Source organism: Mus pahari, chromosome 21 (assembly GCF_900095145.1).
Source record: "Mus pahari chromosome 21, PAHARI_EIJ_v1.1, whole genome shotgun sequence".
Classification (NCBI taxonomy): domain Eukaryota; kingdom Metazoa; phylum Chordata; class Mammalia; order Rodentia; family Muridae; genus Mus; species Mus pahari.
The window spans coordinates 23,223,507-23,246,748 of record NC_034610.1 but is presented as its reverse complement, the minus strand read 5'-3'; the positions used below and the strand labels follow the sequence as shown (position 1 = coordinate 23,246,748).

The following is a 23,242-nucleotide window of genomic DNA, read 5'->3' as shown; positions in this document are numbered from 1 at the left end:
AGAGCACTGACTGCTCTTCTAGAGGTCCTGAGTTCAATTCCCAGCAATCACATGGTGGCTCACAGCCATCTGTAATGGGATCTGATGCCCTCTTCTGGTGCGTCTGAAGATAGATAGCTACAGTGTACTTACATATGATAAATAAATCTTAAAACAAACAAACAACAGTGTCCCATTTATGCCCAGAGAAAGGAGCCAAGACTTTTACAAACCATCACGTACTGGAAGTTCCATTTACAGGAAATGTCCCAGTCCCAGGGGCACAGAGGCAGCTTGGCAGTTGCCGGGGCGGGCAGGCAGGCAGGCGTGGAGGGGTGGGGGTGGGCTGGGAAAGACCCATGGGAGTGTGGACACAGACTTCTGTTTGGAGCAATGACAGTGTTCTCAGAGTAGGTGGCCAGCTGTGTAAATATGAAACCATTAAACCACACGCTGCGCACAGTGCTGCGCGGGGCTCCATCAAACACACCTGAAACCACACATATGCGGACTGGAGCAGCCGGGCCCCAGGTTCAAGGCCACCCAACAGGACTGCCAATATTAAATAAATAGACAAAAATGTATAGGTGTGTTCATGGGGGGGAGGCAGAGAGAGAAAGAGGGAAGACAGCAGTGAGACAGCCCAAAGAATATCCACTGACATATTAAACCGTGGCGATTGTTGAGCAGGTTCTAGGCAATTTGATTTTCTTTCCTTTACATTTCTTAGTGTTTCCCACCGGGAGCATGAGGTTGCTTTTGGAGGGAGTCCGCCTCTTTCTGAGATGCCTGCGGCTGTGGGAGGAGCTGCTAACTGCAAGGCAGGCTACACACTAAGCAGGGGGCTTCTAGTTCTGTGGGCCAAACTCCCTGGGAAGTCCGCCCGCACGCCATGCCCCGTGTGGGACCCAGCTGTCGGGCACCACCTGGCACAGCTGCAGGGCTGGCAGCCTGCACATCTGCCTGCAGCGCGCGGCAGTGTAGTGTGAGGCTCTCACCCCCAGCACTGCAGAAGGGGAACTCCGCAGGGAAGTTCCAGGCCTGATGCCTGAGGGCATAGAGCAGGGGGGGGGGGCACGACCTATTTTGGAAGGCTCTTGGCTGCTAACAGAGGAGTGGGAACTGGCACAATTCCCACTTTAGAGGGTGAGAGGGGACACTGGCAACACGGGAGGCAGGGATCAGAGAGGGGCTCCATATGGTAACAAGTGGTGGTAGTCTATAGGCTCTGGGTCCAACCCCAGCTCCCCATCACTCGCGCATGGGGACTGAAGACTGCCATATGCCCTATGTCACTCTTCTCATGGAGAGGTAGAGCCTGTTTCTAGATGGCAGATCCTTGGACTCTCACATGGCACCCAGCTGTCAGGGAGGGCCACCTGAAGGAGCTGAAGACATGCAGAGGGACAACCTTGGCCATTACACGCCAGCTGGGCATGTTCAGGGTGCAGAGCGAGTAGCTAGGCCCGGGCACACCTCAGAGTCAGGAGACAGGATAATGGCAGCAGGCAGTGCTCACTCAGCCAGAGCTGCATGAGGCCAGCTTCCCCTTGACAAGTCGGAGGTTTGGCTTTCTCATCCTTACGCAGGGAATGCTAACTTGGACGGGCAGCATCTGAGACTCAACAGGCTGGTTTTGGACCTGAGGAAGCTTCATTATCTGAAGTACAGGAACTATTAACACTTCCTGCAACTGGGGAGGGACCTTGGAACAACCAACCCCTGTTCCCTGTGACTCACCACGCAGGACGGTCACACCAGCGCCCCGACAGACAGCCTCGTCCCTGCTAGTGCCCTCGTTGTTGGAGGAACCTTTAAAAGTCAGCCTCCCCCACCTCCCTCCAGCATCCAGAGAAGGACCAGGACCTCGTCACCCACAACTTCCCCACCTTTCCATGGTGCTTGCCACCAAAAGACACGGCCTTCAAAGCACCTGCCTTGGAAGGTACAAGGCCCGGAGCTGGATCCCAACATCTGATGGTGGTGCAGGTCTGTTCTTAGACAGCAGAGGCAGGAGAATGAGGGCTTCATTGCCATCCTCAGCTATATATTGAGTTTGGGGCCAGCCTGGAATACATGAGACCTTGTCTCAAAAATAAAGGGTGAAGGGGGCAGGCTTGAGATGGCTCAATGGGTAAAGATGCCTGTGACCAAGAGTGACAAACTGAATGTGAATTCCATCCCTGGGACCACCCACATAGAAGGAGAGAACTGACTCCCACAGTTGTCCTTTGACCGCCACATAAGGTGCTGTGGAATGTTTGTGGGTGTGCACAAACACATACAAATAAATAAATACAATTTAAAACTCTAAGGAGTAGACATCAGGGTTAGAGAGACGGCTTGTGGTGGAGAGGATGAGCTGCCCTTCAGACGACCGACCAGGGTTTGGTTCCCAGCAGGCACACGGTAGTTTGCAACTGTCACTAACTCCACTTTCAGAGGCTCCTCCTGCCTCTGCCCTCTGTGGGCACCAGGCATGCACGAGCTGCAGACATACATGCAGGCAAAACATTCATGCACATAAAATAATTTTTAAGTAGAGATCCCCTGACACCCACAGACAAAGCAGGGACAGCGCACCCACAGAGGATGAGGGCACTGTGGAAAAGCAATGAAGAGATGCTGTCTGGTCAGCAAGGAGAGCTGAGACATTCTCCGTGAAACACAGGTGGTCCAGGGAGCACAGCAGTCACCAGGCAGGGAGCACAGAAGCAGTCGGCCACCCCAAAAGCACTGAGGTCAGAGTAGGGCTTCACAGGGGCGTGTGCTTTAGCCCAGCACTAGGGAGGCAGAGGCAGGGATCGCTGTGAGTCTGAGGCTAGCCTGGGCTACATAGTAAGTTCTGATCAGGAAGGGCTACAGAGCGAGACCTTGTCCCCAATATAAATAAGAAAAGTTTTTAAAAAGGAAGTTTAGGATTGGAGTGATAGATCCGCAGTGAAGAGCACTTGTTGCTCTTGCAGAGGACCCAGGTTTAGTTTCCAGCATCAACATGGTGCCTCATAGCCATGACTTCAGTCCCGGGGGTTCAGTCCATGGGCACCAGGAACACATGTGGTGCACATGCATAAACGTAGGCATATCCACATACCTAAAACAAACATAAATCTGTAGGAAATGCCGACACATGCCACACACAGCACAGATGGACCCTGAAGGTGTTGTGCTAAGTGTAACAAGCCACTCGGAAAGAGATGTCTGGCTGTGAACTTCACTTGTGATCTCAGTACCAGGAGACGGAGGCTGGCTCCTGAGTGCTCTAGGCCAACCTAGATACATACTAAGACCCTGTTTCAAAAAAGTTGGGTGGAGTAGAAGGGGTTGGGGGCTTGGATCGCAGTTAAGAGCAAGTGCCGCTCTTCCAGAGGACCCAAGTTCAATTCCCTGGACCCACGTCATGCGGCTCACAACCCCCTGGGGGATCTGACTCCTGTGGCATCTTGGGCACCACCTGCCACTCATGTCCACATACCTACACACAGACTCACACACATACAGGTAATGAGAACATGAAAAGGGTGAGAAGGGCGGGGGAGGAGGGGAGTTATGTCCTGACTCCTGTCAGCACTAGGAAGGAGTGAGCTGGAGGCAGAGGGCAGAATGGTGGTTCTGGAGTAGACAGGGCTGGAGTGGGCAATCGGGAGCTGATATATAATGTGGAGGGGGTCACTTTGGGAATTATGAAAGAGTTCCAGAGGGGGCAGGCAGATGATGGCAGAAACTACGGATATAGTTAAAGCTACTTAAAAATGACTAAGACGATAAACTGCACGCTGCACAGATCCAGGCAAAAGCCTCCACACGGATGCTCACAACGGAGGAGGAAGGAAATGAACAGGAAATGATGGAGAAAGCACCCAAATGTCCATCCTGGACAACTAGATAAACAATGTCAGTTACTCTAACAGAAGTGTCGTGGGTTTGTCCTGATGCTCTTAGTACTCGAGGCCCAGTTGCACAGCCCTCTGAGTCCAGAGCAGCCGAGACAGAATATAGAATTTAGTAAGTGATAACTCGGGATGGTGAACGGGAGGTGGATTAGCCACATGGAGGTTAGACAGTGGCCCAGCTACTGTGCTGATTAAGGCATATTAAAATATAAAGCTGTGCATGTCTTTCATTCGGGAACACAAACCATTGAGGCAGGTAGCAAACCCGCCACTGAGATATATAAACAGTTAATTCAATACACAAGAATGGAATGAGGTCAGGGCTGGCATGCGGCTGCTAGCAGAGCGCTCGCCCAGTTTCGTCCCCAGTGCCACATAAAACCAAGCTTAGTAGGGCATTAAACCCAGTACTGGGGAGGTAGAGGCAAGATGTGAAGTTCAAGGTCATCCTTAGCTTCAGAAGGAGTTTGAGGTCATCCTGGGCTACAAGAGGACCTGTTTTCAGAACCAAGACGGGGTGGGGACCAGGATTCAGTTCTATGAGTGAGACAATCCTGAGTGGATGGCCTGAGATCCTTCCTTGGAACGTGTATGATGGAACATGGGATGCATGTGTAATCCCCAGAACCCCAGCGAGACAGGAGGCGGAGACTGGAGAATGGTCTGGAAGCTCATGGGCCAGCCAGCCTGGAGCACACCGTGTGTGACAGAAACAAAAAGAGAACCCGCCTCAAAGAAGACGGAAAGACAGAGCCAAGTCCTGCGAAGCTGCCCTCCGACCTGTGTGTGAGTGTGCCCAAATCACATGCAAAATACATTTTCAGAAGAAGCCTGGTAAGTAAGTGACTGTAAGGTTCTCACATGGACATACAGAATAGAGGCCTATGCGAGGGAGACCAGTGGTTGCAAGATGGGCAGGGGGTTTAGGGTTTAGCTCTCTGCGATAGGGGATCTGGTCACGTGACTACACTAAAAATCACCTTAAATTGTATGTTACTTCAAGCATTATCTCAATTCTAAAATGCAAAAAATATATAAACAGAATAGACTGGGTGTGGCACCCCTGGGGGAGACACACTGGGCCAAATCAGGAGTTCAAGGCCATCCTCCGTTACACAGTCAACTGCAGGCCAGCCTGGGCTACCTGGGGTCCAGTATCAAAAGACTAAAACAGCTGACAGTGTGATCTGCAGTGGGGTGAACCTGAATGGGCTCCTGTCCATTCTTCCCTGCAAGCGTGCCTGCTTGTCACCCGTCTGTGTCCCCTTGCTTTCCTAGCGGCCCATCCAACCCTTCCTTCTTCCCTCTGGCTCAGTCCTTGGCCAAAACCAGATCTACCTTTTCCTGGCAGAACACCACCTAAGTATAGACCCGCCAGGGACCATCTGGAGGCCAAGATGCCGGCCCCCGAAGTCACCCCAGACGAGCTGCCCAATGGCTGGGGCTGTGGTTACAACCATGTGTCAGCTGAGGGATGCGGTTTCACATGGGAACTTAATTATAGATCTGGCGGGAGGAAGGGAGAGAGGTGGGGCAGGCTTGGAGGGATGGACAGGAAGCCACTGCCCTGGGCCTGGGGCATGCACGCAGGCTCACAGGAACACACAGCTTATGCTAAGTGGAATCCTAGCCCAGAGTGCACACAGGCCACCATGGCACATAGAAAGCCTGGCACAGAATCTGCCGCCCTCTCCTGCTTGCTGGAGACCTCAGTCACCTGCTAGGCTCCCGGGAACGGGAACGTCGCTTGCTCCCAGGTCTCCCTGGTTTGGAGTCTTTCCCGGGATGGAGCTGAGCCATGGATCTAAGGATCTGACCAGTCCCTACCTCAGTACTACACTGAGATCCCTGCCCACTCCCCAGGAAGGTGCCCAGGAGTAGGAGGGGGAGGAGGGGGAGGGGGAAGAGGGGGAGGGGAGGGAGAAGGGGAGGAAGGGAGGAGGAGGAGGAGGAGGGGAAAGAGGAGGAGAAAGAGGAGAAAGAGGAGGAGGAGGAGGAAGAGGAGGGGGAGGGGAAGAGGGAGGGGCAACAGCTGCTGCCCTGGACTTGGTCACACCCCTGGTCTGGGCACTCCAGGTGGAGAAACAGAACCCCTGTGGTGGATGACGACACAGTGAGGCCCATGGAGGTACAGCTCTGTTTCTGGGCTCCTTGCTCTCCAGGCTTCTTCCTGGTCAACAAGAGCTCCCTGCAACCCCACTCCCTCAGCTGCTCACTGTACAAGAGGGAGCAGGACCAGAGATTGCTCCCTCAAAGCTATGAGGGAAAACCTCCAAACTGGAGGAGAGGGGCTCTTCTAGACTGGTACAGAAAGAAATTCGAGTAAAAGAGGGTACGGATCAGAAAGAAGGGGTCACTGATAGTAGACAGCAGGGACAGGTAATGGAAGTGGACGTGCTCCATTACATACAGTGCATGAAGATGCCACACGAAAACCACTACTGTGTGTGATTCTCATATGCTAAGAAACACAAATGAAAACCAGCCAGGCTTACACAATCTGCCAGACCGCAGCCATGACCGGCTGCAGTCACCTCACTGCAGCTGACGGGAAGGGAACTGCTGTTCTTTTCAGGGTTTCCTCCTTTTCTTTTCTCTTCTCTTCTTTCTTGTTTTTGGGGGTGGTGGTGGTGGTGTATTTTGTTGTTTGTTTGTTTGTTTGTTTTGAGGCAGGGTTTCTCTCTGTAGCGCTGGCTATCCTGGAACCCAATATCTAGACCAGGTCAGCCTTGAACTTAGAACTCTGAATGCCTCTTTCTCCTGAGTGCTGGGATCAAAGGTGTTCAAGCCAGGCCCAGCTCAGTCTTTTCTAACCAACTGTTAGTGAGAATAATGTATAGGATTAAAATGTTTTTAAAATAGAAATTTAAAGATCTACAGAAATGTATGTCAGCATCTCAGCCTCACACCCTAAAAAAGACAGTCAGTCTTCCAGCTCCTATTAAGTGGTACATGACCCCTCTAATGTCTAACCCTCCAAATGCAGTTTCAAGGCCTTGGCCTTCCCTGTCACTAACTGAACAGCTTACCTGCGGCAAGTCCCTCTTCTGTAACCTTTTACCCAACTCCCAAAGGCACTGGCACCCACAGAGCACTGCCCATTTGCTGCAGAGGTCATGACTGGTAGCCAGAGCCTCAGGAGGGCAAAGCCAGAGGTGAAGTCCAGTATCCTCAGGCTATAGATTTCCCTGTAGCCACTCCCTGCTTCTCTTGGGAAGTGCCCTGTGGGGTCCCCAGGCTGTCACCAGCCTCAGGATGATTGCATAGGTTCACTACAGAGATGCAGTACTAAAGTTCCAGCTCACCCAAAGCTGCATGCACACCTGCAGCACAGGCCAATGAGAAGACAGCCAGGGTATAGGACAGACAGACAGCTGCCACCCCATGGAAGACACTCAGGTAGATCCGAGGACCTTAGCTCCTGCAGTTGCTCCTAACCACCACGTCGTGTTTCCCCCAAGTTCCTGGGCAGTGAGGTAGAGTGGCCCGTGCCCGTGCGGCTTTCTGCTCAGAGTCCACAGAAACACGAGTGGGGGCTGCTTAGCGTACCTGCCCCTCCGGCCTCCAGCCACCGGGCCTGCGGTCCTTAGTGTCTACAGTTGACAGGTCAGGAAGCACAGTTCCCAGAGATGAGCCAGAGCCCCTGTCATTCCTGAATCCTACTCTGGACCAGACCATGAAAACAGGAGCAGAAAAGGATGTTGAAAATAAGCCAGCGGGGGCTGGAGGTAAAGGTAAAGAAGGAAAAGACGCCTGCCTGCCACCCAGCCTGACAGCCTTAGTATAACCAACCCACAGGAGGGGAGGATCAACTCCTGCACGCTGTCCTCCCAGCCACATAAGTGCTGTAAGCAAATAAGCCAGGGCGGGCGGGCACGAGGGGGCAAGAGAGAAGGCTGGTGTGAGGAGTCAGGGATGGTCAGCATCTTGGAGCAGGACTGAAGACTAGCACATTAGCCACACCCACGGAGCCCGGCTGAGGGGACGCTGTCAGGACAGGCCATCACTAGACTAAGAACATGCTCTCAGACTGTCAGTACCCTGCTCCCCCAGGATGGCAAGGGGCAAGGGCAGGTAGGTGGGGCCTGCCTGGCTTAAGGGAGAACCTGATGAAGGCAGTCTCTCCTCTACCCAGACGAAGCCATCTTAGCCATCTTTGCTTTTCCTTCTCTCATGACCCAGAGCAGCCCCGAGCCCTGTCCCCACCCCCACAAGGCAGCCTGAGCCCTGCCCCCACCCCCCCACAAGGCTGGCCCACAGTCACTTGTGTTCCTCTGGGTGCTGGAGCGGGGCCAGGCAGCCACTGATCACTGGGCCCCCTCTGCTTACTGACTGGAATGAGACCCTGCAGGAGGCCTGCCAGAAGCCTGCCCTGCTCAGTGACCAACAAGGGACTAACTGTTCTCTGAAACCAATGCCGGGTCTAGGGACTCAGACAGGTGATTTCCAAGTAGACCAATCAGATCCGGCCGTCCATCCCTCCTAAGAAACATTCATGGCTTTCAGCAGCTGGGTTCAAATCCCAGCTGTGCCATAACTTTCTCTCTCTCTCTCTCTCTCTCTCTCTCTCTCTCTCTCTCTCTCTCTCTCNCTCTCTCTCTCTCTCTCTCTCTCTCTCTCTCACACACACACACACACACACACACACTACACACACACACACATACATACTCCACACACATGGCCTGCCTCTCTCTCTCACACACACACAAACTCACAGACTCATACATATACACATATATTCACACAAACATACACATGCTCACACAGATGCATTCACTCACTTATACATCCACATACTCACACACACACACACACACACACACACACATACATACACTCTCACACTCACTTGAGGGCAGAGTACGAACATACTGATGTGTATAAGTGGGCACTGAGCACCCAGCCCAACATGGGCAACGGGCACTCTCCACCCCGGCCACAGCAGCCACCAACAGCTCTGGGGACTACAAACAAGCAGCCCAGCTCCTGAAGTCACCATCTGAGAGCCAAGGCCACCGTGAGATGCCCTGGCAGGGGCAGTCAGAGGTGGGAGAAGGGAGCTTAGCTCAGTCCCCCAAGGGAGGACGGCACCAAGGTCAGAGGCCAAAGTCAATCTGTCGTGACCACTGAGCTTAAACAGGGAAAGGCACAGTGAACCCTTGGCTTAAATGTCCTCTGCACCTGTGCGCCTCCCAGACAAGGCCACCCTGTGGAGGAGGCCACACGGGGTGATGCGTCACCATCTTCTACCTGACTGGGGCTTGCTGAGCAACTCTGTGAGGAGACCCTGGAGGGCTCCATCAAGGAGCTAGCTGTACCCTGGGGAGATGTCCCTCTCCAGGGCTGGGAGCTGGCCGCACTTCAGATCTCTGACTCCTGACACCTCGGGTGGACAGACCGATGGTCTCATGATGAGGTGGACTGAGAAGGTAAGAAGATGGCAAGTGAAAACTGCAGGGAAGCCACTGGGGAAGCCACGGCCTGTTCACACACACTATGCTCTGGCGGGTGTGAATACTCACAAGAGTGAACAACGCAAAGGTGGCTGGGCTGACAAGATGACTCAGTGGGCAGCACACCTCCTGCCAAGCTTGACCACCTGAGTCTCAACACCCCCAGTCCCATACGGTAGAAGGAAAGAACCAACTCCCACAAGCTGTCCTCTGATCGATGCACACATGCTATGCATGTGCATCTGTGTACACGCACACTATCAATCAATCAACCAATAACCGTTTTTCTTGACTGAAGAAAATAAAGAAACAGGTGCCTGTCACAGGGGTAGGGCCAGGGTGGCGATATCACTCCACACTTGTAGAGCAGAGGCCAGCAGGCTCAGGCAGTTAACCAGACAACAGAGGAACGCACTACAGCCGAGCACAGCACTGGGCCGGGGCAAATTATATTCCATGCTACAAATACACTCAGCATAAACGACACCTGCTCCAGCTCACGAACTTGCTCGGCTAAAGATGGTGATTGGTGAATGGATTATCAGCAGTTTCCCTCCCAAACCCTGCCTGTCCCTCCTTCTCTACCCCACCCTGGGGAGACCAGCCCAGAGCCCTGCCACTGGTGAGCTGTGCTACCCACTGAAGATTCCTATTTTCTGGTAAGAATCAATCTGGGGTCCTTATATATGGAATCAGGGACACAGGGGATTTAATACGCATAGACAGTTTGTACTCTGGCCCCCAGGTGACAGTGGAGGTTATCCTGGGCTGGTGGCATCCCGGTATCTCAGAAAGTGACCAGGGAAGTAGAGGTGGCAGTGTTCACTATCCGGGGGAGGGCGGCTTTACAGCATGGGCATCTCTGACCTGTAGGGTCTAAGATGTCCAAGGAACAGAAGTGGGAAAGGGGCCACTGACCCCCTGGACATGGGGAAGGAGGCCAGGCATGGAGGGGAGGCCACAGCTGACGGGTGAATGTACACTGGTCCAGATGACAGCCATACGCACAACTGTATAAACCTGGTGACAGTCCTGGGTACAAAGCAGCAAACATTCTAGAGAGGAAAGGAGGCAGGAGCAAGGGAGACTGACACTCAGCTCTGGGGATCTGGGGGTCAGGAGGCCCAAACTGGTTTCCCTGGACCAAAGCCAGCATGCTGGCAGAGCGGCACCCCCCAAAGGCCCTGGAGTGCCCGCTTCTTTGCCTTTCCCAGCCTCAGAGCCACGTCCCTCACATTCTCTGGCCTCATCGTCTGTCTTCAAAGCCAGAAGTATAGCATCTTGCTCAGAGGTCACACGCCTGTGCTGGGCCGCCTCCCTCTGCTGCCCACTAACAGGGCACGAAGAACCAACCCATCAGGCAATCCGGAATAATCCCTCAAGAGCCCTAATGTAGTCACATCTGAGAAATCCACCTGGTTGTCAGATGGCTGCTACAGGCCTTCAGGGACATTACTCATCTCATAGTGGCAGAGGCGACCCAAGGACACGTAGGGAACACAGGTCCCTGTCCAGACTGGGGGTCTGGCTGCCTCCCAGGGTGACTCCCTCCTTTGGAATCACATGCTTATACTATTTGGATGGCTGGAGAGAGAGGGGTCTGTGTCAGCGGAAACATCTAGGCTTTGGGGGACTTCTGTGGAAGGGAAGGGGTTTTCTCCAACCTCCCTGAGGGCTCCTGAGGACAGCACCACAGGACCTGCACTGGCATCAGAAACCCATGAGACTATCTGTGCTGACATCAAGGGGCTCCCCCACTGGCCTCGGAGCTCTTATTGCATAGTGAGCTGTCAGAGAGTTCTGGGCCAGGCAAACCCGCTGTGAATCAGGATGACAGGGTCCCTGCGGCATATCTGTCTTGGGCAGAGGGGTCTTAGAGGGGTGAGCAGCTGTGGTCAGAGTGCCCTGATCCTCTGCCATGAAGAGAGGGGTTGGTGTGTGGCATTGTGCATAGCAAATGTCACCAACTGTCCCAGGAATGTGGCTTCCGAAGACACCAGACTGGAGAAGCATACACTAGCCACGAGTGCCTTGGGAGATGGCTCTGTGTCATCCCTGGGACACGCTGCTCTTTGCAAACCATTCTCAGCTTTCCAAAGCCCACAGGCCCTGGTAAGGTGACAATAGAGTCAACGTCCCACACTTTCCTGTTATCCTTACCCAGTGTGCCCAGTTGGCCAGGGATACTCAGGGAATGGCTTAGAGGTGGCCCTAAGGGTACACTTGATGATGTCCACTGGCCTCTAGTGGACAGCAGCTAGGCATTGCTAACTTTACCTCCTCACACACACAGGGCAGAAGGTCACTGACTTCCCCAATACACTCAGAAGGCTGCGGGGCTAGCCTGTACTCACAACGTTAAAGCAGAGGCAGGGTGGGGAAGGTTACAGTTACAAGCCTGGAGATATATCCGGCATCTAGAGAAACTGAGCAAACCTCGGTTCCTTGGAGATGGAGATGAGCAGGGCTTTGGGTTCCAGAAAATTCTAGCACGGTGTTCTTGTGAGGTGCGAGAGTTCTGGTCTGCTGTGCTGCCAGCTCGGACGCTGGCTTGTGTGCTGTGGAGTGGGAGCCAAGCTCTCTGAACCTCAGAGGTCATGACTCCTGGACATGGAAAGTGCCAAGGCTGTGCCAGGGTCACACAGGACGGAGGCGTGAGCTCGGGGCCAGGCGGCTCCCGACACCTGGGAGCTCCTCCCCAGGGGCCTCAAGGGCAGCAGGTTTCAGAGCTGCGTCCAGATGAGCTGTAAAGAACTCAGTGACTCAGGGAGAGCCGCCGAGTGGATGAGCGGTCAGGGCTGACACAAGATGCAGAAGATGGAACAGGAGAGAAAAAGAAGGGGGCACTGGTGGGTGCCGCCCCGGCACCAAGGCCAGGTGACAGGCAGTGAAGACACCATTCAAAAGCTGGCTCCCGGGAGTGGAGAGGTCTCTCTCGGGAAAGAAGTCCTTCCTCAACTCTAGATCCCAGCTCACTGGGGCAGGTGCACCAGGAAGGGCGGTTCCTTTCAGTCCTCCAGGAGAAGCTGATGTAGGGCTGGGGACACTAAACCACAAGCCATGGTTAACTCAGCCTGCTTCCTGCCCATGTCCCTAGTTACCACTCTCCAACATGGGCTCACCCGTCTCTTCCCACCCATCACCTTCCTCCTTTTGTTTGTGATGCTTGGTCCCATGGAGCCCAGGCGAGACTCAAACTCCCTGAACTCCTGATCCTCCTGCCTCCACCTTCCATGTATTTGGATTGCAGGTCTGTGCCGCCAGAAAGGACTATATCCTCTAGCTACACTGCCGCCATCGTTAGGAATTTGCCTGAGCCTGCTTCCCAAGGGTCTTCAAGGCTGGGCTTGGAAGGAGGGAGTAGAGAGGGTCACCCCTTCCAGCCAGATGGAAGCAATTCTCCCTGGTCTCAAGACCTCTGGGGACATACAGAGGATGCAGGTGGAGGAGACTTGAGGGAGGGGGTTCCACCCACACAGCCATGGGGTGTCACCACCCACACTAGGCACAAACCTATCATGGCTGCTTTGAGATCGCCCATCCTGCTGATAACCCTAACCCCAAGCTCAGTAAGCAAAACCGGATAAACTAACTCTGTCTCCCTAGGGCGCGGCTGGTGGAATCACACCCTGCTTTGTCACTGAGACGGTTGGGGGAAGGTTCCAGTCTCCAAGGACGTTGTCTTTTTTTTTTTTTGGTTTTTCTCTCTGTGTGTAGCCCTGGCTGTCCTGGAACTCACTCTGTAGACCAGGCTGGCCTCGAACTTGGAAATCCGCCTGCCTCTGCCTCCCAAGTGCTGGGATTAGTTGAGTTACCACTGTCCAGCCTCCCAAGGACATTTAACAACACCTGCTTTAAAAATTTTTTTAAAGTATTTTAAAAGATTAATTTATTTATGGATATGGGTGTTGGAGCGATTTGCTTCCATTCATGTCCACACGGCAGGCACTCCAGGCCTGGTGCCCTCAGAGGTCATAAGAGGACACCGGGTTCCCTGGACCTGGAGTCACGGATGGTCACTAACAGTAGTGAGCTCCGTGTGGGTGCTGGGAATAGAACCTGGGAAACACAAGTGTCCTTAACCACTGAGCCACCTCCTTCCTTGCCTTGACAGGGTTTCTCTGTGTAGCCCTGGCTGTCCTGGAACTCACTTTGTAAAGCAGGCTGGCCTCAAACTCAGAGAGATCCGCCTGCCTCTGCCTCCTCAGTGCTGGGATTAAAGGCTCACACTGCCACGCCCAGTTCTCCCTTGCCTCTTAATGGTCCTAAAATTAAAATATACTTGAAACAATTATTGGTGTTAAAAAAAACCAACTATTTTGTCTGCCTCATTTTTCATTGTTCAATAAAATGTGTAGCTTTGTATGTGCCTTAGCCTTGACAGTAAAGCTTAAACATTGCTGTTTCTCACTGCATAAAGCCTTTAGTTAATCTCTCCCACACACCAACAGTCCAAATGGGGCCGGAGATCACGTCTCACTCCCTCGCTTATCTCTTACACAGGTAGGTGTGTCTGGCTGGTGGATGGATCAGAGCTAGTGCAGGTGACCAGCTGTACCCATAGGGATGACTTTGAGAATGGAAAGACCTCCCTCCTCCTCTGAGACCCCTTTATGGTCCCCCCTATCCGCTGACACCTCCATTTTCCTTGTCCCTGCCACCTTCTGCAGTATTAGTGTTCCTTCTCCAAAACTACCACCACTGCCCAAACACCCGCAGACACCTTCCCTCGGGACTCCATGTCCTCCGTAAACGACAGTGCATTCCAGAATGGAACCGTGTGAAAGTTCTTTCCTTCTGGCAGTGATTAGAGCCAGGTGACCTTACCACAGCCCGCTCAACTGAAGTGCTGAGCTCAAGGAGGACCCTCCCTCTCCACCTCACACCTGGCTGTCATCCTCCCTCTGATGTGAACAGAGGCGATGACACCAGGATTTCCGTGATTTCTGAGACCAGGTCATGAGAGAGTCGGCCGTCTCCTCAGTGCATTCCTTCTGGGATGTCTGTGTTCAGAGCCCAACCACCATGCTACGAGCAGCTGCTGTCCACATACACATGCACACAGACACAGACAGACAGACACACAAGCAGACAGACACAGACAAACACATGTAATTAAAAATTAAAGGGGGCTAGATTATGTGGTTCATGCCTTTAACCCCAGTACTCTGGAGGCAGAGGCGGGCAGATCTCTGAATTTGAGGCCAGACTGGTCTACAAGTAAGTTCCAGGACAGGGCTACATAGGGTCAAAAAAGAGGTGTGTAGGGGTGTTGAGATCACAAGTTTGAAAACTGCTCTTTTGCATGGTGCCTCCAGAGCCCAGCACCCCTGTATCTTCATCCCTCAGGATGCTGACTGAAGATAATTTTGCCATCACACCCTGAGCCCCCGCTAGCTCCCTGATATCGGGAACGTATCTTACACAGGTCTTCTCTCCCTACCCAAGCCCACATCTTCCTCCCTCACACTCCCTAGATGTGGTCTGAGAACTGCAGGGAGGGGCTCTTGCCCCAGACCTTCTGGAAGGATCCAGAAACAACCTGATCTTGTGACAGGCAGCCAGACCCACGCTAGTCGGTCAATCCCTGTTTGGCAACAGGAAAATCTGCAGGCTGTAAAACTCGGGAGTAAGGGAAGTGGATCCCACAAACAGCTCCTGGACCCCCAAACATCAGAGATTAAAACAGGGCCAGGTTTCCCCTGCCCCCAGCAGGGACCCACCGTAGCCCTGCCTGCCAAGCCATCAAGACAATGACCATCAAACTCCCTGGTGTGCCCCTTCTGAGAGTTTCTAGAACCTGCCAAGCATCCTGAGAACAGGGAAGCAGGGTGGGAAGCCCGAGGCATTGTTAGATTTTGCTGACAACTGGACACCCAGCAGAGGAGGAAGAGCCCTGTTACTGCCCCACGGACCTGGGGGCGGGGATTAAAGGGCTCTATCCTGTCCCCAGAGCCTGGCGCATGTTTCCGGGAGCAAACGTGATGTCACACGCCTCCAATTCCAGCACTTGGGAAGAAGGAGGAGGAGGGTGAGCTGAAGTTCTAGACCAGCCTGGCTACATATCCAGAAACCAGACACCACTCGTCTATTGGGTAAATGGAAGAAAGTGATGAACAGCGCCCTGGTGGCCCAGGATCCTCTACGCCACATGAACATAAAGGAACGTTCATCTAGTGACTCAGCAAACACTGGCTACCCTCTGTAGCAGGCAGGCAGCCCCTCAGACACAAGAGAAAGTCCATGTCCTTGTGGGTATAAAGGCGAGAATCTCCACACTGCTAAAAGATTTACCTAAGCCCCGCACACAGTTGATGAGCAATTGTCACCGTAAGCGATAGGTGCAGAAGGCTGCACTGGTGACTGGGGACTCAGCCTGGTGATTCCTGCAAGGCCAGGAGCCTGTGGCAGTCAGCCGGGCACCCGAGTCAGTGAAGTGGGCTTACCTTTACCGTGGGTTTGTCTTCATCTGTCGGTGAGCAGGAGCCTCTGAGTGAGTCCCACGCGCATACCCACACTGCTGCACAGCACTGTAAGGTGGAAAGGAGCCGATGTCGGTAACTGAGTGGTGCCAGGGTCCAAAAAGAGAGCTTACGACGTTCTAACTGAACACCAGGACTCAAGAACCCGTGGTCCCATATGACCTCACACACACACACACACACACACACACACCCTGGGAGACTGTTGATCTCACCCTGAGTCAGCAAATATTTCCCAATCCTGGAAGGAGTCTGCACTGCCAAGCAAGCAGACACTGGCTCTTTGGATCTTACCTGGGTGGGGTGGAAGGCGCTGGCAGGGTAAGAAAGAGGTGGTGCCTAGAACTCCACTAGCTCACAAAAGGAGAGGCCCCTGAGTCACTCCCTAGTCACCGGCCACGGGAGAAGGTCCACATCCCTGAAACCCGACGTTGAAGGCCCATATGCCTGCCAGGCTCCAGCCAAGTACCCAGCTCTCCTCTGACACCCTGGAATCCAGCTGCTAGGGCAAGCCACTCCTCCCCTGGCTCTGATGCTCAGTGACACAAACCATCTCCAAGAAACAGCCACAGGGCAATCTGGGACGACATGGCACAGACAAGGGCACTGGGCACAAGGCTTCAGACATAACACAAGCCAGAGCCTGGCAGGACAAACAAGCTTGTGTGATTGCTGGCAAGGGAGTGATGCTCCCAATGTGGACAGTGCCATGTGGCTTGTCCTGGCATCACCAGAGGGGGTACTAGAATGCACCTACTCCACAGGTCCCCAACATGCAGAGGGTAGCAGCCTGGGGAGGTGGGCCTCCAGACAGGACTCAGCCAGGAGTCCAACACACCTCCTGAAGAGACAAGACTCATTGTACCAGGACATGCCAAGCTCAAACCCTGGGGACAGCTTGCACAACAGCTGGGCAGCTGCGCTCTGTCCAAAATAGAGGCCTACTAGCTTCCCAGGCTAGTCTCTACACCAGGCCTTTAGGGAAGACAGTAAGGGACTACAGGCGGGGCTGGGAGGACGTAGGACAACTACTTTTCCTGGGTGGCTTGAAGCACACAGCATAGAAAAGTTCCCAAACAGAGCAGGGGGTCAGTCCAGTGAACTTTGGAGGTGACAGGTAATACCACTGGCAAGGGCCTGTCCCCTCACACCGTGAAAACAGATGTCGAGCCACGATCTGCAATAAGCACCAAATGGAAATCTGTCCCCTAGAAGGCTGCAGAGTGGATGTGCCCTAGGAGGTTATCCAGCCAGCACAGCTAGGACTTACAAGGCTCTACCAGGACTGGCCCTGCGCTGTACTGGAGGCCTCCTAGGTACCAACTCAGCATGGAGCACTGTGGACGGTTAAGCAAAGTCAGGACAGTAAGACTGCTCAAGGGTTGTAGGTAGGGGGCTGAAGAGGTAGCTCAGAGGTTAGGAGCCCTGGTTACTCTTTCAGAGGACCCAGGTTTGAGTCCCAGCACCCACACGGTGGTTACCAGCTGGAACTCCAGTTCCAGGAGATCCAACATCTTCTCTTGACCTCCAAGAGCACCAAGTACACGTGGTACGCAGGTGGTGTCGCACAGACACATACGCAGGTAAAATACTCACGCAGAAGATAAAAAGAATAATGAATAAATCTAATTTTAAAAAAGACTATCAGGCGGAGTCTCTGGGGAGCCAGAGACTGGACTAATCATTACCAAGCACTCGACTGCACCCCTCAAAAATAACCCGGGTGGGGCGGTATATCCCAGCAACCGCAGTACTCAGAAGACAGAGCAGGAAGGCTGGCAGCGGTGAGGGGAATAGCACAGTGCCCGCAAGGCAGCCTGGGCTATACAGTGATACTGTCTGTCTCGGATTGAAAAGGGGAGGGACAGGATGGCTCAGTGGGTAAAGGTGCTTGCCAACCAGCCTGATGACCTAAGTTCAATCCTGGGACCCATACACCAGAGGAGAACACGGACTCCCACAACTTGTTGTACACGCTCATACAAATAAATAATAAGTGAGACATTTCTCGTAGGAAGAAAAGATTCCTTCTAACCTCCTCCACTCTCCTGTAATCCCCACATCCGGTGCTCCATATAGGGGCCTTAGGGACCAGACGAGAGGAGGCTCGCTCAACCCCAGGCCAGCCACAGTCCTAACGCTTTCGTGGAAAACAGTCAGTGCACACAAAGATCACAAAACTGTAAGGAGGCCGAGTCAAGCTGGTTCAGTTGGCTCCCTGCTGTGGCTCCAGAAGGTGGCCTGTTCTATGCCAATTCTGGCTCAAAGACAGAGAGTGTGATCCTCAAAAGAGGAGACCTAGAAACCTGGTGCCAATGGAACCATGGGCTCCCGCTTCTGAAGTGAGAGTAGGTCAGACTTCCAGAGCTTTCAAAGACAAGTATATGTTCTTTCCTGATGATGTCTCTAGGGATCCAAGGCAAATAAAGAGGCTCAACTCTGGATACAGCTGAGCTGTGCCTGGAAGCAGACAGCCCAGGCAATACCCCAGATCACACCTGGGCAAAGGGAAGAAACGTCAGCTGCCTCTCCCAGCCTCAGTAAATACAGATGCCCAGGAAATGAAAGGAAAAGGGCACCGAGGAGCCATGACCAGTGACCAACATGAGAGGCACATTCCCTCAGTGAGAGACAGGCAATAAACTCAGTCGCTGGCCCAAGACCCCAAGATTAAGGGAACAGATGCCAACAGCCCCAGGGTTAGCAGGCCCACAATCCACTTAAAAACTTAAACGAGAATGTATTCTGGGGCTGGTGAAGTGGCCCAGCAGGTAAAGGTGCTTGTCACCATACCTTAATGACCCGAGTCTATTTCCAGGGCCCACAAAATCGAATGAGAGAGCCATCTCCCAACTCCAGTGAGTTGTCCTCTGACCTACACAGACCTGCACCCCAACCCACATCCACACCCCACAGAAATAAATAAACTTAACTTTTAAACAAACAAACCCAGTACAGGGAGGAAAAACCAAGTTTAAAACCAAGGGCATAGCTTCTGCTCTTAGCTGTATGGGAAAGGGCAGTGTGTGGAAGGGAGGTAACAAGGACACAGTATCATTATTAAATACATTCCATAATATCCCAAATGAGTCCTGTTTCCTGGAAGGGGAAAGAGTTATATGAAGCCTCTGGCTACCACTGGCACACACCCAACTCAGAGCCTTCTCTCCCCAAGGGTTCCTGGAAGTCAACAGACTCATAAAGGGGAAGTATTATAAAGCTGAGATTAGGAGGGCCTACCAACTGGCCATCCCTCCCAATACAACCCAGTAAACCCTGTGACCCGAACAAATCCGGTCAAGCTGGCGCTCAGCACCCCACTCCCAGCTCAACTGAAGGTGAAACGGAAGCCTACGGTGCACCTCTGGGTTCTCATCAAGCAGAGGCAAAAAACAAAACAAAACAAAACAAAAAAACAAAAAACAAAACCTAGAAGCGAGGCAGTGGGGTGACAGGAGATGAAAGGACAGGAGATGAGGGCTGAGCAGAAGTGGGGGCCTCTGCCGGCAGCCAGGATAGAAGAGGCTCGGATAAACCGGACTGGCTCACAACATCCTAGGGAAGATGGGGAGGGATCGGGCAACCCGAGAAACTGGGGTCAGAGAGGAGGAGAGCACTGACCGACAGGGCAGGGATGGAAGGCTGTCGAGGGAGGCAGGAAGGATCTCCAAGGACGGCCTGGGTAGCGGGACACCCGGAGGGAAAGGCGCTCAGGAAGGGGGTCAGACGGGAGGTGACATGGGGTTCTTTGGAATTGGGAGGAGCTGAAGCCACGGGGCTTTAGAGGGATCAGGGTGGGTGGGAGGCCGGCTCCGAGCAATCACAGGAGTCCCCGCGGTGGAGACCCCAGCGGTGGCTCCTCAGCGCGCAGGCCGAGCATGGACGAGCCGCAGCGGCGCGGAACGCGGCTCTCGGATCCCCTGACCCCACCATCCACCTCGGCCCGGGCCGCGCTGGCCTCTCCCGACCCGCACGGACCTGTCCCGGCCGCCTCTCGCGCCGCCGCCGCCGTCCCGCAGGCTCCGCAGAATCCCCCAGCTCCTGCCAAAACTTTTCCCATTAATCCCCAGCTCCGCCGCGGCCTGCGGCGTCACACGCTCCCGGCCCCGCCCCCGGGCCCGTGACGTCACCGCGCCGCTCCCTCCCTCCCCCAAACCAAGCACTCGCCCCCGCCCCCTTCCGCCATAGCAGTAGCCAATCGCCGCGCCGCCTGGAGCCACTCCCTTGACTGCCATCGCTCCGCCCACTGCACAGCTGCCCTGGCGCGTCTGCAGCGCCCTCTGCAGTCAGACGTGGGAGCAGCTGCTGAGGAAGGCGCTGGTCAAACGAGTCCAGCAAGCCTCACGAAACGATATTTAAAGCTTTAAAGATCGGAAAGAAGGTGGAGGTCATCTAGTACAACCTCCTCACTCTTCCTGAGAAGAAACTAGGCATAGACTTGTGTGGCTTGAAGCAAGAAGCAAAGCCAAAGGCGGCGGGGGAAGGAATAGAGGCGAACTGTAATTTTCAAAGAAGCTTGGGAGAGGCATGGTGGGAGACTTGGGAATGAAAATACAGGCGCATACGTTTTACAAAATTTCTATTTTGATATGTCAGAGTGTTTTGTCTGCATGTCTGTCTCTGCACCATGTGCATTCAGCGCCTGCAGAGGCTGGAAGAAAGCACTGGATCCTGTGGAAGCAGAGTTACAATGGAGAACTTCCATGTAGATGCTGGAAAGCGAGTCTCTGCAGGAGTAGCAGGCACGGCCTTCACCACTGAAGCAGCTCTCCAGCACCCCCAAGTTTTTAACGGGTGCTTCACCTCCAAGCCTGAAGACCTGAGTTCAGTCCCTGGGACTGCCTCCTGAAGGTTACCCTCTGATCTCTACACACCGCATGTGCACATCCATATACACCCACACAAGAAAAAAGGAAGGCATGATGGCACTGTAACTCCAGCACTCAGGAGGGAGAGGACAGTTCAAGGTCATTTTTAGCAATGGAGAAAGTTCTGGGTCAGCCTGTGCTTACGTGAGGCCCAATAGGAAACAAATTTTAAAGGAACTTTTCTCCCACTTGAGATTTCTGTTACTGGATGTCATGGACCAGACAAGACAAGAACTCTGTACCTGGGCTTGCCTAGAGGAGGAGCCTGTCACCCCAACTCATCATATACCATAGGGTGTATAGCCAGAAGGCAATCTGGCACCGGCTGGTTTCATCATCCTAGAATGAACAAAACTTGACTGGCAGGAAAGTCAGCAGGCACCTCCCTCCTCCACACTGCCATTAAAGGTCACCTCTGCCCGGCCTGGCACTCCTTACAGTGCATCCTCAGCTCGCTGGATTGGAGAACCCTACATGACTTTTTTCTGCTTTGTTTCTGAGTGTGTGTGTGTGTGAGTGTGTGTGTGTCTGCATGTACACTTGGAGCACAGAGAAGGGTATTGTGTGTCCTCCAGGGATAGGTTTCCACGGTTTTCCTTTGAGGCCTGATCTCCCGATGCATGCACGAGTGGCTCTGGTTTGATGGGATAGGTTGTCAGCCATCAGGCCTGGGCTCTCCTGGTTCTGCAACCACAGGAATTGACAGGACCACACCTTGCTTTTCCCTGTGTCGGGATCTGAACTCTGGCTGCCTTGTTTGGACAGCAGAGGCTCTTGACTTTCCGGCTCTCTCCCTAGCTCCCTTCTAGTGCTTTTGAAATGAATTTGTATTAAGTTTTTAGATATCACTTTCCTTGTCCTCTGAGACCGTAGTAAAAAAAAAAAAATGGCCTGGGGAAGTCAAAGATTTCTGCCATGTTTTGTTTGGATAAGCTCTGGTGGAGGGTCTCAGGCTGGTCTTGAACTCCTGAACTTCCTGCCTGCACTTCCCACATGCTGGAATCCTCCACACCTAGTTTATGTGGTTCTGAGTATGGAACAAGGGCTTCATGCATGCTAAGCAAGAACCCTACTCCCCTTCTTTTGTTTGTTTGTTTGTTTGTTTGTTTTGTTTTTCGAGACAGGGTTTCTCTGTATAGTCCTGGCCGTCCTGGAACTCACTTTGTAGACCAGGCTGGCCTCGAACTCAGAAATCTGTCTGCCTCTACCTCCCTGAGTGCTGGGATTAAAGACGGGCGGCACCACGCCCAGCTCCCTGCTAGATTCTTAATGTGAGTTTTGAGAATTTCACACTTGCCCATTATGTATTTTGACCATAGTCATGTTCACTCCTTCCCCTAACTCCTCCCAAGTCCAAATCCACACCCACCACCCCTCTTCTGGTTCTTGGTGTTCTTATTACATTGTATTTGTTTATTTTATGTGCACTGGTGTTTTGCCTGCATGTATGTCTGTGTGAGGGTGCCAGATCCCCTGGAACTGGAGTTAAAGACAGGTGTGAGCTGCCCCGTGGTTGCTGGGAATTGAACCTGTGTCCTGTGGAAGAGCAGCTGATGCTCTTAACCACTGAGCCGTCTCTCTAGCCTGCTACGTTGTACTTATCGTGTGCGCATGTGTGCATGTGTGTGTTTGTGAGCGAGCATGTGCTGGTCAGGATGCACAGCTTGCAGGAGTTGGTCTTTCCACCATGTGGATCCTGGGCTTGAAATCAGATCGTCAGGTTTGGCAGCAAGCGCCTGTACATCCTGAGCCATCTCATCTGCCCCCTTTTTGGTTTTTAACCATCTCAAAGGCCTCTTTGGGTCCTTAAGAACTCTGTTTATGGCTGGTAAGATGGCTTAGTGGGTAAAAGTGCCTGTTGCTAAGCCCAGCAACCTCCTCAGGACCCACATGGTGGAAGTAAAGAACTGATTCCCACAACTTGTCCTCTGACTTCCCCATGTGTGCCGTGGTGAACTTGTTCACGGCCATAAATATTTTTTTTACTACAGCTATTTTTTAAATTTTTTTAGATTTATTTATTATTATTCTAAGTACACTGTAGCTGTGTTCAGATGCACTAGAAGAGGATGCCAGATCTCATTACAGATGGTTGTGAGCCACCATGTGGTTGCTGGGATTTGAACTCAGGACCTTAGGAAGAGCAATCGATGCTCTTAACCACTGAGCCATCTCTCCAGCCCCATAAATATTTAAATAAAGAATTCAGTCAGGCAGTTTCTGATACTTACTTGGATCACAACCCTGACTGAAACAGTATCACCAAATCTTCCTGTTGGCTAGATTTGCCCTTTGGGACAGCTGGGTGGGAAACAAAACAAAACAAAACAAACAAACAAACAAACCAGAATCCTGCCAAGTTTTTAGAGTCCTTTGAAGCCAGCCGGGGATCCGAGCTACCCAAACCTGCCCAGAGATGCCCAATGATAGTGTAGCTGGTTAGAGATGCCCAAAAATAGTGTAGCTGGTTAGAGAGCATCCTGCTCACGGCTGTGCCAGCCTCTGGCCTGCAGGTGGCGACAGGTCACTCTCCCAGATCTTCCTCCCCTCTTTCCCACAACAGG

The 23,242-nt window shown here is 53.0% G+C and overlaps 1 protein-coding gene across 1 annotated transcript in view; it reads right to left on the bottom strand.

Annotated features, from left to right (window-relative positions):
* Ppard (peroxisome proliferator activated receptor delta) overlaps positions 1-19,897 on the bottom strand; it is a 66,180-nt gene extending 46,283 nt beyond the window's left edge. The window contains exons 1-2 of the mRNA XM_021221167.2: positions 19,789-19,897; positions 15,775-15,858 (exon numbers count right to left, since the gene is read on the bottom strand). The gene's annotated coding sequence lies outside the window, so the exon portion shown is untranslated. The remainder of the gene's footprint in view (positions 1-15,774; positions 15,859-19,788) is intronic.
* Positions 19,898-23,242: the final 3,345 nt, after the last annotated feature.